Source organism: Coturnix japonica, chromosome 6 (genome assembly GCF_001577835.2).
Source record: "Coturnix japonica isolate 7356 chromosome 6, Coturnix japonica 2.1, whole genome shotgun sequence".
Lineage (NCBI taxonomy): Eukaryota > Metazoa > Chordata > Aves > Galliformes > Phasianidae > Coturnix > Coturnix japonica.
The window spans coordinates 321,175-337,967 of record NC_029521.1 but is presented as its reverse complement, the minus strand read 5'-3'; positions in this window follow the sequence as shown (position 1 = coordinate 337,967).

Below are 16,793 nucleotides of genomic sequence, written 5' to 3'. Positions count from 1 at the left end.
TAACAAGCGTACTCATCCCAAAGCAGAAAAAAAATCAATGCAACGTCATGCATCTCTCAAGCCTAAGCAGGTTTTCTCAGTGCATGAAGTGACACAAGCTCTCAGCTGTATCATCAGCTCTACTTGCTTTCATAGCATAAGATTTTGTTAAAAATGAAAGTCTTTAGTCACCTGGAAAGAATGACACGGGGCTTGTGTACTAGCCTGCTCCATCCTGCTGCTGCTGAAGGAGGGAGGAGGCCATTCACACCCCCCTTCACCCTGATCTGACCTGCTCTGTGCCCTGCAGGCATGAGGGCAGGAACACACACGCTTTTGCCTGCTGATGGGCAGCGCCAGGACCCCTGCCTGGCATTGGACTGACAGCTACATCTGCTCCTGACATAGCCATCAGTCGACAGGGGCAGTCACCCCCATGTAGATGAGCAGACCCAATAAGTATCACCAATCCAGTAGGATTTGATGCATCACAAAACCACAATGTGAGTAACCTGAGCCACAAAAACACAAAACCCACACTTCAGTAGCACACTCAATACAAGTACATTTCCAGCTCATTCAGTCCTAGCTTCCCATGCATCACTCAGGTTGCCAAGGCCTGGTGACAGCATTAGGTAAGGGTGCTCACTCTGCCATGTGCCCAAAGCTGTGTGTACTGGCTGCCTTACATTTCTTGGCTTGTCACACAAAATTTGCTAGGCAACGCAGTGACATCCACACCTCCTCCTGAGGCAGCAGTAGTAGAGTCAGTAGTTAATCTTAAGCACTCTTACATTGTTTAGACTGATTCCTATTCTTAGGATACTATAGCATTTACCAATGCTATATTCATCTGCCACTGGAAAGCACTGAAATTTGAAAAGTCCTGGGAATTCTTGAACATCTCCACCTCATTTAATATCAAAACCACTGCTCTTTGCTTATTGTTTAATTGGGCCGTAGCATACAGACTTGAAGTACGTCATAATTAACTCAGTTTTGTGCTGCAGCTCAACTAAAACTTTTTCATCACCTTGTTTTTTAACCTATATGTAAACTAGAATGTTGCTTTCATCTGTACCTTACTGCTTTAATATGCTCTTAAGAGCGGTGTTGCCAGCAGATTTGTTTTCATGATCACAAGCCAAGTATGCACATATCCATGCTTGGCTGGTGTACTTAAAATTCAGTAACTCAGAGGAACGTGGTTTCTTTTGAAGAAGCCATCTTTCATCCAAGTGTGTAGAACTCTTAGAGAATGAACACCAAAATACGCAATGGTTGAAGGAAGCCTTGTGCAAATCAGCCTCTCCATTACTTTACTCATTTTTAACGATATACAGAATATATCCAAACTTCAAGTATTGCAAAACAAAACAAGCTTTGTGTTTATTCCTTTCTTCCTTTCTGGGGATGTTGTAGGGGAGAATCCACATCTCAGATCATAACAGAAACCACATACACAGCCAGCAGAAGCTGACGGAACCTCATTACCTGTGTCCCTGGCACAGCATGCTGAAGAATTTTTCCCCACTAAATCAAGTGAAAAACTCCTCCAGTTAAATAACAATATACCTTTCCTTTAAATGGGGCAGACAGAAAGCCTTGCTTCCTTTTCCATATGTGTCTCTCTGTTCTTTCACCTCTTGTTTCATTCCTATGTGCGTTACCTGGGGCCCAGGGATGAGAAGATACTTCTTGAAGTTCACATCCCCTGAGAACTCCCCATCCCTCACTGTGATCGAAGTTTGAAACACAGAGCTGTTATGCTGAGCACCCAGCAGGCAGCAGAACCTGTTGGAGCTTTAATTATAACTGAAAATACAACTTCAGGGACTCTTCAGCTACACACTTTCTACCTTCGAGAGGCTTTCACACAACCACCCAGTTAGATACGCGGTGCTAGAAAGCCAGATTCCAGTTACCTTTCCTCCTGCCAGCATATACAGCAACTTAAATTCAGCAGATTAGCTTCTCATCACTCTGAGTTGATTTTTACAGTAACACAAGCTGTGTTATGATATATGAAGAGATATATGAAGAACAAGCCAATAAGTGGCCTGTTAGGGTGGTAACATACAAAAGAGCCTGAAAAAAACACCCAGCCAGTACTAGCATAGATAATGGCTCCAGCAAATATTTGACACAGCCTACTTTAGGCCAGTAGCTCTCAGTATTCATCATAGTTTCATAGTTTCGTGCGGGTTGGAAGGGACCTTAGAGATCATTGAGTCCAGCCCCCGGGATTTGAGCCTCTGTGTAGCAGAGCAGCACTTCTACCACTTGCGCCACAGGGGGGATTCGAACTCCAGGCCCCAGTGTTGCAAGGCGGCGTCCTTAACCACTTGATTTGAAAATTAAACAGACTTTAGGCGTGCTCATTTAAACATCCATTAGCTACCACACTAAATATAAGAGGGTTATCTCCAAATTACTGCTGCAGAAGCTTTCCTACCTCTGCAAGTATTTGGATGCTCACCTTGCCAAATGCTCAGATGCCATAAGCTCAACTGACTTGCTTGGAAGATACATAGGAGTGTTTCTGGTAAACAGATGCACCAAGATCAGATTTGCCAAAGGTCAGAGGGACATTGGACAATTAAATATTTTTTAGGTCTTAGTTCAGGGAGGCTTTTTAATCTACACCAGAAAGGATAAACTAAAAGGTTAAACCTTGAAAACTACTACAACTGATTAATAAGACAGCAAAATTGCGTGCCTAGTACAGACAGCCTTTTTGGGCTCATTGAGTTAAATTCATGAGCTTTAAGATCAACTTTCTTGACGCCATGTAGAAGTATAGACATATAGACAGTATGATGCTTCCATCCAGATCTATATCCTGGTCATCCATTTTAGTCACAGCTATTTTAGTCACAAAATCCAGATGAGTACCAAGGTCCCCTAAACTCATATCTTTGAGTACTGTTTAGTGAGTACTTTTCTGAGTTAAATTTGTGCTCCAAATCTTTATTTTATGATGATTTATATAAAAACAGGACCAATTTTTTTCTGGCATTGCATGTTTAAATCTAAGCAGGTGTGAAGCAGAAATGGAAAGCAGAGAAAGGAGCTGAAGAGGAATCAGGAAAACATATGAAAAAAATTCCAATTGTAAAGTATGAATGGCACAGTATCACGCTTTTTCCGCTTCCATCTGTTTCTCCTTTATCACTTAGTTCACTTCCAAATACTCTATTGCTTTCTGCTTCATTCCTGGCACTGACAAGTCTAAGCATTCCTAAATCAAAATCCAGGCACTCAGAATTACTTGACTGACTTGCAGATCACACAGATCTTAGGAACAACACCCTGCAGTGTGCCTGCAGAGCTCATCTCTTCACACAAAGCACATGCCCACAAGGAGCTTGAAGTAACAGTGATGCACTAAAGACCTGTATGGAAAAGAAAGAGCTTCTTCCTTGCTCTCCTTGGCTCTAACAGACTAGACAGAGGTTTCTACAGTTCTGTATTAATCTCAGACCTTAAAAGGACATGCACCCTTACCTATACTAAGCCTTTCACTCTGCTTTCTGATTTTCAAGTTACTAGGACTTACACAATGTTTTGATATAACCATATGGACATTTTTTATTTTTTTTTTTCCTTTTTGCACAGAAGCTGCGGTAAAAAGTCAAGAGAATTAAAGCAAACCAGAGTTAGCAATACTCTGGCTTCCTTTCAAAAGTAAGCTTACTCTGATATATGTAGCACAGAAGGCTGTTGCAAACACTTGTGAGAACACTGCAATGCCAAATTCTTCAAAGAGAGCTCATCTGCTTTCTGCAACCCACTTTCCATCCTCTGAGTCCTGTAACACAGATGGAAGCATGAAGGTTAACCTGGATGAGTGGATCAGCTGTACGATGGATGGCTCAGAAACCCACTACGAGGATTTTACGTGTAAGCAGCAAATCCCCAAAACATTCTGTTAGCATGGGAATCAAATAAATAACCCCTGCTGGGACCCCTAGAGCTCAGCCAGGCACACACTTGGAGTTTCAGGTCACAGACTAGATTTGCTATACATATATTTTATAATCTCATAACCAAAAGACCATAAAGTCACCCAGCTGATGATAAGCTACAGACAAAACACAAGGCAGTCCAAAGGCTCTCAGAAACCAGCAATCTTAAGTGTCAGCAACACAAAGCAAAGAAAAAGTACATGGAACAAAAACATTAGTGATCATGAAACAAGCAAGTTATTAAAATTGTGAAGGAGATTTTTAATTACATGCAGCAGTTGTGGGAAACATTACCAGTTACATCTCTAAAATACATGTGACTTCACAAGTCATCACTGGAAGGCTACAATCAATCCTGAATTTGCTTAGCAAGCTAGCTCAAAGAAAAATGTAAGTGTGAAATCAAATACTGTGTCTTCTGCATGGAAAGAAGATTCTACACTTTATTTCTACCAGCTTCAACAATTCCAGCAGATTATCTTTAAAAAAGCTTTTAAAATACAGCTGCAATCATCAGGCTTGAGAGGTATTACAGAACATGGAACCATGCAAGGGGATTAGCTCCTAATATCATCCAGCTGAACAGCATGAGCTCATCTGGGCTTAACCTTCTGAATCTACTCCATTTGTAGGACCCAAGCAAAAACAATAAATCATAGCTAACAATCTGGCAATTTTTACTTTAAACATTAAGAAGGATGGATGACTTTCATTGCATCTCTATTAAGAAACCAAATTTTTCCTGGAGAGAGCATATTTATCCATTCACTGCTATATACTCATTAGTGCCAGACAAATAAAGGGATCATCTGACAGACACAGCACATCCCTTTAAGGTCAGATTGGCCACAAGCAGAATGTATTTCTCTGATTCATTTGTTAAAAGGGCGCAAGGAGCACAGGGCTGGCAGGACCATCTGCAGGTGAAGAGAAACTGCCAGCTGGCACGTGGGGCTGGGGGACAGTGTCACACAGACCACTGTCTCTTGCTGGTTCATACAAGATATTCAGTGAATAGCTTACAGTGTACGGTGGGGAAGGAAATCAATCTGCCACCTGTACTTGGGCTCTTCTATTGATGCACATATTGGTGGAGCTGAAACCACGCTGGAGAGCTGCTCCAGTTAAGCCTGGTCAGAGCAGATAGATGGAACAGCCCTTGGGCTGCAACCGAGAGCTCCAGGAGTAAGAGAGGGCCCTACGGGGATCAGTCTATGTGTATGTACTGCCAATAGAGAGACAGCAGGGCAGCAAGTAAGAGACAATTCCAGTAGCTCAGGGCACAAGTTTCTTCAGTGAATCTCTAAGTGAAAATGTTAATGGACTCATAAAAAACCATACTGCTCCCTCTTCACACTTCCTGCAATACAGATACTGAAGTGGAATAAAACACCTGGAGCAGCAGGGCCTGGATAACTTCACATTCGGCAGAGAAACAGGATGTAACCCTTGAATCACGTAAGGAAACTCTGCTGTTTTCCTGTAGCCACTGACTGTAACCTCTGCTGTTACTTGCGTCTGCCGTCAGCCTCCATCACTCACCTGGAGTCACAGATGAGATTCACAGGAGCAGGGCTCATGGCTGCAGTACAGCTGGCAGAAGGATGAGACAGACACACTAGAGTCAACACAGCATTTTCTTTTGCAGGCCCAGGGGGGATGGAGAGGAGGGCAGCAGTCCAAGCCCCGCAACAGCCCCTTCCTTCCAACCAATCTCAGGCCACTGGTGTTAGAATGCTGCAGCCTGGCTGCTTTTGGCATCATTACTTGCATTTTATCTGAGTTACACGTTTCTTCTGTCACCTCTCACATACCCTACCAGCACTTTGTTATGAAATAAAGACTCTCTTCAAAAATCACAGAGCAAATCTGTACATACACATCCTGCCTTAGCCACCCAGGACCAACCCCATTCAAATGATAACTGAAGCTAGTTAATAATTTATAGCATGTGTGATCTATTGCTTAACACAATTAAAAGAAAAAACAACAGAACTTCATCATGACACAGTGATTAAAACATCTGAGGGCACAATTCTGCCTTTGCACAGCAACACCAGGGAGGCCACCCTCTACACCCAGAGCAGATGCTACACCTGCCCTGCACTACACTTCCTCTGCAGCACTTCTCCCCACAGCCTTTGAGGGAGCTTCTTTCCAACATTTATGCTCTAATTAAGAGCCACAGCAGCAGAAAAATATGCAGTTATTACAGATAAAGGCAATTGGATTCTTTGGGATGATTCAGATAGGCCACGTGATGTTAGTTCTCATGAGAGATGAATGCGTAAGCACTTGATATGAATATCCACCCCATTGTATTTGAATTGCAAATATTTCTGTGTGACTCTGGCATGCACCAATTTAAGTGTCTTCCAAAAAAACCAAACCAAAACACCAACACAAATTGCAAAGTTAAAAGAACAATCCTGTGGCTGTCTGAACAAGCCTGAAAGAAAAGAGAGAGGAGAAACAAATTTAAGAGTCCGGTTCCTAATTCAAAGGTGTTATTGTACTCAGTGCTATTTCTGTTACATGACAGTGTTTTCCTCCCTTCTTCCAAATAACGCTGAGTAATTCAAAGCAGAAATGTTATCCCACTTCAAGAAAATTTCTAAGGCACCAAGTGAAAGGGGCATCTGCCTTCACTTAAATGTCAAGATTCTGGCCTTTCATTCTTAGTTACCAAGTACACACCCAAAATAAGAAGCATACAGCCAGAGTAAGACAATTTAGGAAGAAGATTTAGAAAATCAAAAAGCAGAGAGTCTTGCTGAGCACTTATCAAGTAACTCAAACCCACTTGCAGGACCCCTGCTTGCCCAGTTTGTGCATTGTCCCTGTAAAACTGCTTTCAGCTGATACAATTCAGCAAGTCAACTACCAAATTTAACTCCCAGATTGCTTCTGATCTGATTGTGCCTGAGCAGCTCGAAGAGAGCCCCATACAGCCATAACCATGAAAGTTGAAATGCATATTTGAGTTTTGTTTTCTTGCTTTGCCTAAATAATTGTTAAACTCCTATTTCCCCCTCAGTCACCAAACTGGAATCTAACAGCTTGTTGGCTAACAGGCTGCCAGCAATGGGAAAACTGAGCACACAGAAGCACCGCCCACTTCCACTTTACCATTCAGACAAGTCAGACCTCAAGTTGACCACGGCTGCTGAGGGGCATGGAATCACAGCTGCTTGCTGCTGAGGAATATACTGTGGAGCCTCATTCAACCTCTCTCCACATCACCAGCTCTCCAAAGCTGTGTGTAATACTTCCAAATAGCACCTGGCTTATTGCCAGAGCAAAGGATGTTGCAGTTGTAGACCTGGCTCAGCTCTACACGTTTCCTGGAGGCAGGAAAACCTGTTCCAGCCTCAGGTGCCTCTCCCTGCTTCAGCAGATGGTTGTACAAACCCTGGAGCCAGCTCCAAGCCAGCACAAGAAGAATCTCAGAACAGCAATGAGAGATAATAATCAAAATATGCCAGGCTGCTTCAGACATTGACTTTGTTCTTATCTCTTGTTGCAGGGTTATTGCTCTCCACCCTGAAAGCGAGATGAATGTTGATGAAAATTATTGATTGGCAGCACCACAGAGAGATCTCTTGTGTTCAGCCACGGAGCAGCCACCACACATAAGGACATGACAAATATAATGTCAATAGATACTGCAAGACAATGGCAATTCTTCTCCCATGCTGCCAGGAAGAAACTGCTTTGTAAAGTAGTTTCATTTCACACAGTGCATTAATAGCACAGTTACTTAGTTTTTTCTTACTGCAATAAGACTGCATAGTTTCACAGTACTTACAGAGAGCTTTCAAAACTATTTCAAGTGCGTATATAAGATGATTCTTTCAGATCTCCCAGAGTAGAAAAGATTTCCATTCAGTCTCCACAACTGCCTACTGCTCTTCTTCATCCTTGGTGTGGCAGCAGGTTGTACACAGCCTCTCACTGTGCTGGTGATACACTCCTCACCAAAAGAACCAAAACCTGATTATAATGAGAGGTACACTGGATGAAAAGAAGAGAGGTAGAGGAAATAAGAGACCTGTCACCTGGAGAGTAAAAGGACAGTCATGACTATCAGTCACATTAGTAGATTCCAAAGTCATCCATAGTTGAAAATCTCCACTGAGAGCATACAGCATGAATTTGAGACTTCACAGTGTAACATCAATGCGCAATCAGGGTGCCCAAAATGAGGGTCATACTTGTGATCATCTTGCTCACCTGAGGTCTGAATAAAAGACCTAACAGCTAAAGATCTGCCTGGAAACACACAGCAAAGAAATTCAGGACCTCAGTGGAGGTAACTGTGAATGAGTAAGAGAATAAAAGACAAAAACCAAAATGAACTCCCAACAATGAGCTGACAAGCTGTGCAGTACAAATCTTTCAACCAGACAACCAACTCATTTCATTGTGCACTCATGTACTTACAAGTTTCAGCCTTAAGGACGCAGTCTTTCCTCTTATTTAATCTGCTCTGTTATAGAAATGAAATCAGTGACTCAACTTTTCCTTGAGACTCCCCACAAAAGCGAGCCGTTGTCAGTGCACTGGGTCCCAGCTAGATGCTCACCCCACCCTGCTCCTTTTGGCAATGCACAGAGGGCAAGAGGGTCATGATCTGCAAACAGGAAACAGTCAACTCACATGTAGCAGGAGCTGCATACTCACATACTTGAGCACTAGAGAGTGATGCAAGTTCTCCTTCCTGTCTAAAGAGAGGAATTTTAGCCCTCAGCAGAAAGGATAGCAGACTGCTCAAAGGCTTCAGGGCTGGAGGCAAAAAGAGGAATTTATCCCTGAATTGCTCAGTGTAATTGCATATGCTGTGTATTACATTTATTTTTACCAGGAATGCCTGGGTGGAGCTGATATCTGTTCAAACTGCAAGTGCAGTTATTTCATTCTATTACATTTATTCTTGTTTTCAATAATGATAATGTGTTTGTCTTTCCTAGCATGGCTCCTTCCCAAGTCACATATAAATTCAATTCCCATTAGTAAATGTTTCTTTTTTTATACCTGTAACAGGGAGTCACAAGATTCATGCTGTTGGCTATGTTGTCCTTCGGTTAGTGGGAGGCCTGCAAGGAGGGCCTCTTCCTCCTAAAATACAAGGAGGCTGAGGCAAAAAATAACAGGTTCAAATCTATTGAATTGTAGGATGGAGGTATCAATATGTTACCAAGTAGTACTGCCACTGTCCAAAGAATCTATATGCCTTTATCCTCTATTTTAGTTCAAAGACCTGTTTTGGGCTTAAATAAATTTCCAACGCAAAAGATGTTCCTGTGTCCAACTCCTGTCAGTCTAAAAGGGCTCAACCTAAGAGAAGCCCCAGCTGCATAGAATTATGCCAAGTGTTCACACTGCTGGGCCAGAAATGGTGCTGCTCATTGCAATGGAAGACAGGAAAGTACTCTCACTGAAGAAATATGCATATAGAACAGTGCTTTTACGTTAAAAAAAGGTAACTGAAGGTGGTACAGTGAGTAGATCTGCTCATAGTATTTATTTGCTGTTATAATTCTATAAGTTCATACTGAGTACGAATGCAGTCTGTACAGTGAAATGGCATGCATCCTATACCAGGACTCACACTGCAGACACCACAGCTTGGGCCTTTTCCCCACTTTGGGTCGCAGGGCTATGTCCAAGGTTGTATGTCAGCCAGGAAAGTTCTCCTCATCACCTGCCTGTCCCAAAGCCCCACCAGGGGCTGATGTAAAGAGTCACCAGGGCTAAAGCTGAGCCTGGACATACCATCTCCTGCCAGAAGTAGCATGAAAACATGCTGCCTTGGGAGCCCCAGGGTCAAAGACAATGCTGGCCTGTGATGCAGAAACTCTAGATGCAATACAATTCAAAAGCTGATATACAGATGCCTCACAGATGCCTTCTCTCCACTGTTGGCTGACAGAAATAGAGGTAATGTCACCTCATGGGAGTTATCACTCAGCTTTTCAAGAAGTGTTTGATGGCAAAATTTTCAATTTTCAACCTGTCAAGTTGCAGTCAAACTTCTTTACATATGTTTCAAAAACTGGTATTTTAGCAGAGGAAAACCAGAAGCAGATTCAGACAAGCTACGAATACTATAAGCTACACTTTTATGTTGCTATTAAACTATGGCTATTATTTCCAGATGGCTATTCCATTGTTTTCCATTTCTGGCACCTATAATGGTTTGTGTTTTTTGCCAGGGTTTATAAGAATTTCTCAAACTTTATCTTCCTGACACAGGATTTAGTAAGAAAACAAAAGTATCTTATTTCCCACTGAAAAGAATGGACAGACCAAAACCACACACCTGCCTAGAATGACAGACTGAGTTAATAATGGAGACATAATTACAAAAGGGGAGAAAACCGGAATCCACAGCATTGTACTAAATGTTCTCCATGGTGTAGTGGCATCTTCACAAACTACATTGCATGGAATTCTGGTCAGCACTGACCGAGGCTGCATTCCCATGTGTGAGATACAGTGCTCTCCAAAGCACAGTCAAAACAATGCAAAGGCTCACAGTGATGGGTATTAAATGGAAGTGCGGGTGCTGGGAACATATTAGGAGTGGGAAAGTGGAAGAATAAGATTCAAAGCTTAAAGACAACCCAGATGTCAGATGCTGCAAACTTGATTTCTGTTTTAACCAGCTGACAGTATGCTTACTCCAGTTTTCATCCCCCATTGCCCAGGGAAGAAGACTGGGGAGACCTTTGAGGAGAAAGCTTTCTCTTTTGAATAAACAAAGCATTATCAGCAACAAAAGCCAAAAAAGAGATCTCTAACAGAACCTTAAAAGCATTTTTGAATTGGAGTCTTTGTATCTGCACCATCAAAACCTGATATATACTGTTGCTTGTGTAATACAATGAAGGCACTTCCTTCACTGGCATTCAGTCCACATCAGCTAAGCTTCCAAACTCTGGATCTGCAGCAGCTTGGCTGATGTTGCTAACTTTATACGGAAGAGTTTTACCCCCACTTTCAAAGAATGTTCTCAGCACATCCTGCAAGCCACATTTCACATTCAACCTATCCTACCCAGCAGCTTCCGATACCCTTTCCTGCCATCTTCTGCTCTATTCCCTCTTTGCTTAACTGGAAGGAATGCAGGCACAGAGTGCAGGCCACCAGCTGACAGGAGTGCTCAGGGAGGCAAGCTACTCTTAATTATCAAAGATATTCTGCAGCATCATTTATAGAGTAAGATCACAGGAAGCAGGTTTTTCCACCAACTTAGCACAGCAGTCTCTTTCTCTGAGAAGGAATACAATCTCACCTGTGCTTTCCCTACGCAGCTTTTGGGTACTCCTGGCCAGGATGAATGAAGCCACTCCCCATGGCCAGGTTCAGCCTCTATGAAAGCACTCCACCTTCTCCTGTGGAGTAGGACCATGTGGAGAACATGGTGCAGCAAGCAGCCAGTGTGGGGTCACTCACCCATGGGTCTTGCACCTCTGCATTGCATTATGCATGTGAATATCTGTCCCTCAGGCTTTCCAAATACTGGGGGTAGCTGCAGTCCCAGATCCTCCTGTGGGAGCTGCTGACACGGAAAACAGCTTTCGGAGGGGTGGAAAAATCTCAGGGAAGTATCTTACACTGAAACTTAATAGGTAGATATTCCCAAAGCAGCTTGAAGAAGTAGTCACACACATTTCATTTCAGTAAGTGGAAAATATGCGGACATGCTGCCAGATTTGTCAGCCTCCTTTGTGTATTAAGCTGTTAGGTATAGATGAAGAAACTGTGGCTTTTCCATCTCACAGGTCCCGCCCCTACCAAACTGTCCTGTTTGTAGTGTTAGTTAATTATTGAACTTTTTTAATTGCACAATTAGAAACACATTATTAACACCTCTGCAAGACAGAAAGGGTTCCAAAGGCTCAGCTTCCTGATCACTTACCCCTTTGCATAACCTCCCTGGGAGAAGCCTAGGTAATTCGTTTGTAAGGAGTGTTTGCAGACTGGGACCCTTGGCCATTTTCACAGTTGTTGTGAGTAAAGGGAGAAAGGATTCACTCCATTTACATTATGAAAAATAAAACGGAACACCTTTGGAAAGACCTTGCCCCTAAGAGCACAATAGAACTAACATGATCGTCACTCTAAGCTCCAGAGAGCTCTTATGTGGAGTTATGAAGACCTGAAATAAAGCCAACTTGGCTCCAAGAACGTCTCATTTCTCATGACCACTTAGACTGCCGACTTTCTTTAGTGTTTTCATGAGTACAGCGTGCATTCCATAGCTTAGCTTCCTTCTATGGCTGGATCAGACTGGCATGTAGGAGTGTGAAGGTGAATTTCATTTCCTTGCAGTCTTATAGTTGAAATATGATGGGATGGAGACATTATTCCTTTGAATGCATTTTTCTGGCAACCTGCTTTATATTTGAGTAGATCCTTGGAGGAAAATCTACTTTCCTCCCCCAGTTTTCTCTCCCAATCCTCTTTTACCATCTTTCTCTGAGCCAAGATGCTTTATCAGTTTTCCCCCCCTCAGATAGTTAAGCCAGGTGCATAATAAAAAAAAAACATGTTTTAATCAGTTAATAGGAATTCCTTGCTGCCAGCATGGCAGACACTAAGCTAGTATCATAAAGACCCTCATCAGAGATGATTATGAAGGATTAATTCCTTTAGGAATTAACCGTTCCTTCCTTGACAATAGAGCTGGGAGCAGTCTCATTTACAAAGATGTTCTCCCAGAGCAGGCATTTACCAGCATTTGGTTTCCCGGTGGCTCATTTTTCCTCAATAAAAGTCCTCCCTTAAAAGATCCTCCCCCAATTCCCCTCTGAAAAGGGGGTCAGTTGACATAAATCAGATATAAGTTTTGGTCACTGTATATCAGACAAACTTCCCAAGAGCCAAGTAGGGACAGAATGTGTTTTCATCCACTGGCCCACACCTACCAAGTTGTGGAAGCTAACTAAACAGGTAGCACATCCACATGTGTTGTTCCAACCAAGAAAATCCAAGAAACCTGAATTGTGACAATGACAAGAGGAAAAGATCTCCCCGCATCCAACGGGATCCAGCCTGGTGATGAACAGGATGGCCTCTCTGCCCATCACCTGGTCACTACTCACCAGTTCATTCTCTCTGCTCCTTGGCCACCAGCTCCCCCCTCCCCCAGCTCCTGCCTGTGTTGCAGGAGCAGATAATGCACATGCTGCGTCTGCCACCTTCACAGTGCCACCTCTACTTCTTGCCCTGCCACAGAACTCCTCATGGGCCCAAGCAGGAGTTTCTCCTGGTGCCTGGATATTATTTTAATACAGCAGAGGCTCAGAAAGGGCAACATCTTTTACCCCTATCCTGAATAACTTGCATAATAGGAATTAATGTACAATCAGTGCTGCTTTAGATTTCTCTCATTCTCCATTGTACTGCAGAAATCTCACAGCAGAATTTGGTGGAGTCACAGCAGGGTAACATAAGAGTCAAACATCTGCCAACAAGAAAGCAGGCATATAAGGAAGATATGCTGAGGGTACAGCAAAGGAAAAGCCCTCTGCCAGCTATGGGCCAAGCCATGCTCCAGCCACTGCTGTCAGAAACTGCCTGGGGCCAGAGATGTTAATGTTGTGCCAGAGCCCACACAGAAGCAGAATGATACATTTGGTTTCATTATGAAATCATACCAAGCATCATAAAGTATCAGCTTGCAAGTCCATAATTTATAAATCAAGTGTAAATAGCCCATATTCTAAGCTCCTCTCCAGCCTCTTATTTATTCTTCCCCCATGAAAAATTAACAAGTCCATAAAATAGCTTGTAAATTTAAAGCAGTCATGTTTTTTAAAGTAAAATCAACACCGCAACTTTCCAGCTCTCCTGAAGATCCTGAACTATCAGCTGGCTCCAGCCACTACTCTTAATCCCTAATCTTAGGTGTGCTCCCATGATACAACAAAGATGTTCCACCTTTTGCTGAGGTTTCCCCCACAGCCCTGTGCCAAGGACAAGGTAAAGCACATTATGGTTATTGGGCTGTCCTAGTACAGCCTGGCAGACTACTTCCTTCAGGGGCTGCTGGAGGAGTTCACATCATACCCAAGATGTCCAGAGAAGAACTGTCAAGCCTATTTTTATAATCAACTTTTCTAAGCAGAAAATTAACCCCAGGCAAAACTTCTGGTCCGTGGGAAGGAAAACAAACAGAACCAGATCTGCCAACACTAAGAAGATTCCCAAAGGGACCCTTCTGCAAACCTTTCAGCTTTGCCCCTGGGCAAAAACATGTGTTGGTCTTACAAGGCCCTCCACTTACGGGTCCTCAAAGATCCATGTTTCTGCCCACTAGCATAAGCGTTTACCAAACCCACATGGAAATGAATGAGGGGCAGCAGGCGAGCACAAGGCATAAGAGCAGGTGGACTGGAGCATAGACCAGAGCACACACAGCATTTGAAATGCTGGAGAACTGAAGCCAAACACTGCAGAAACATACAGAGAACACACACCAAACAGCTCCAGAGGGTACTTGCAGAGGTGCAGAAACAGCTTTCCATGTAGATGAAGGTGTGCTTCTGTCCATCTCTGTAGGCACTGCTCAACACTATGAAGCCTACTGAAAAGCAAAGACATTCCTACACAAGAACGCTGCCTTGAAATAAACTCCATGTTGTTGTGTGCTCAGGCAGGGATGGTAGGAGAAAAGACAGGATTTCAGGGCTGCTACAAGAAGCTGTGAGACATAACATCCCAGCATGACTCAGAGGAAGGTGATATCGAGACATGAAGGTGGGGACAGCACACAGAGCACCAAAGGTTTGCTCACTGAGGGAATTTTGTAAAAGGCTGTTCCACAGAAAGAAACCTCTTTTTAAGCTCTCATGAAATAGCCAACAATTTTTAGCTGCACAGAACAAAATAATCCCAAACCATTAGAATAATCAAAGCAGAATAAACAGCATAGGGATTATTCTTCCTCCTCTGTATATGTATGTTTTGCATTCCAACTCCTTTGCAGTATATCTATGGCTGTCATAAACAGTGCTTCGCTGTGATAATTTACAATGAAAGTGACAGATTTTATTAGATGTAACACTAGCTTATTCATTAAATTCCTACAATCAAACACTAGAATGGATATGGGTCCTGTAGGGACAAGTTGCACTGTTCATCTCTCCATCTTTATCTTTGCTGCATGTAAAATACCCATAATTGAGCAGAAAGCCTGATCCCATAAGCTTAAAAACGTAACGCCAGTGCAGCAAATGTGATTGGATTTCTTCTAATCTAATCATTTTGTTCCATATGTGGCCCCCAATCTGTTTAGGATTGTTAAAATTCCTGGGTATTGTAGTACCTTCCCCAGAGATGGCTGGAGAAGCTCGGACAGCCTGGACCAGATGGGATGCCAGCAACTCCAGCCAGGAACAGTGGAAAAGAGGACAGCAGTTAACTCCTTCTCTGTCGGCTGCCACAGAACAGATCCAGAAGGAAAATTCATGAAGCCTGCTTACCCATCAGCACTATAAAAGGTACTTGGTACAGTAAAGATCCTGAGAGCAAACTGCTGCAGCCCATTGGAACAAACAGAGCAAGGACCAATGACTGCATCCTTCTCAAAAGGATGCACTTCAGGTAGAAATCTCCATGCATACGTGGAAGAAGGAGCTCTCCTGGATGCCCAAAAAGAAAGCAAAAACAAAACAAAGCCAGTGCCTATGAGATGAAAGGTCTCATGGCCAGATTGAAAGTGATCATAAAAACCGTTTGGAGTAAAATGAGAGCAGGGACACTTCCTCCAGAGAAGAGAAATTTGACAGGGCTATGCTTGATTTGAAAGCAGAGTTTGGCTGCTAACATTACCTGCTGTTCTATAACTCGTCTTTAAGAAGAACAAAACCAGCACTTGGGAACCTCTGTCACAGAAATGACTTGGATGTTCCTTCTTTGCAAGGATGGATGGGACCGATTTGTATGAGGTTAATCCTTTATCATATAAATTAAGCAAGACTAGCTAAAAATGAAATATGGGATTACCCTATTAACATGGCACACAGATAAGCAACAGCACCATCCCTTTCTTTTCTGTAGCTTCTTCAATTCAGCAGCTCTTGGCTGAACTGAAAACTTCAAATCATTATTCCATACCTGCTCAAACTGTTACACTGCTTCCTTGTCTTGAAGGGAATTTTGTAGATGCTTTAAAAGACCTTATTTGTCAGGTTGCAGTTAACCTAAAATCCTGAAAGCCTGAGGGTATGATAAAAGGAAAAAGAAATGAAAACAGCAGCTCAGGACCTTCAATACTTTCTCCATTTTAATTCATGAAGAAGCTGTTAGTGTAACACTGAATCCTGGCTGGGGACTTGATTTCTTTATTGCACAGTATTTACATTCATGAAGGAACACAAAAACAAGGTATTTTCCCAGTTAATTGGGTATAGTGCCATCAGAAGCAATCAAATCCTGCAAGATCAGAGCCTTAAACAGGAAATCTTCCATATACAATATGTAGTATTTCTCTCTGGACTCATCCAAGTAGTTACTACTACAGTTACATAATATACAAGACAATAATGGTACATAATCACATTCCCATATTTTCAGGTAACTTCTTAGTAAAAGACCTTCCGAGACTATCTTCAGTATCACTGGAAAAGAAGAAAATCATTTTTCAAGTAAAATGCATCAGTATCTTGTTCCCTGGAAAGTGACTGCTAAGCAAAAATCCTCATATATATATATATATATAGATATATATATATCAGGGATCAGCTGGGATCAGCTCCCTGTTTCTCCAGCTTATTAATGCTGCTGAATAGGAACAGACCAAGGTTTTCCTTATCAGACAGTCCTCTAAGTGCTTGC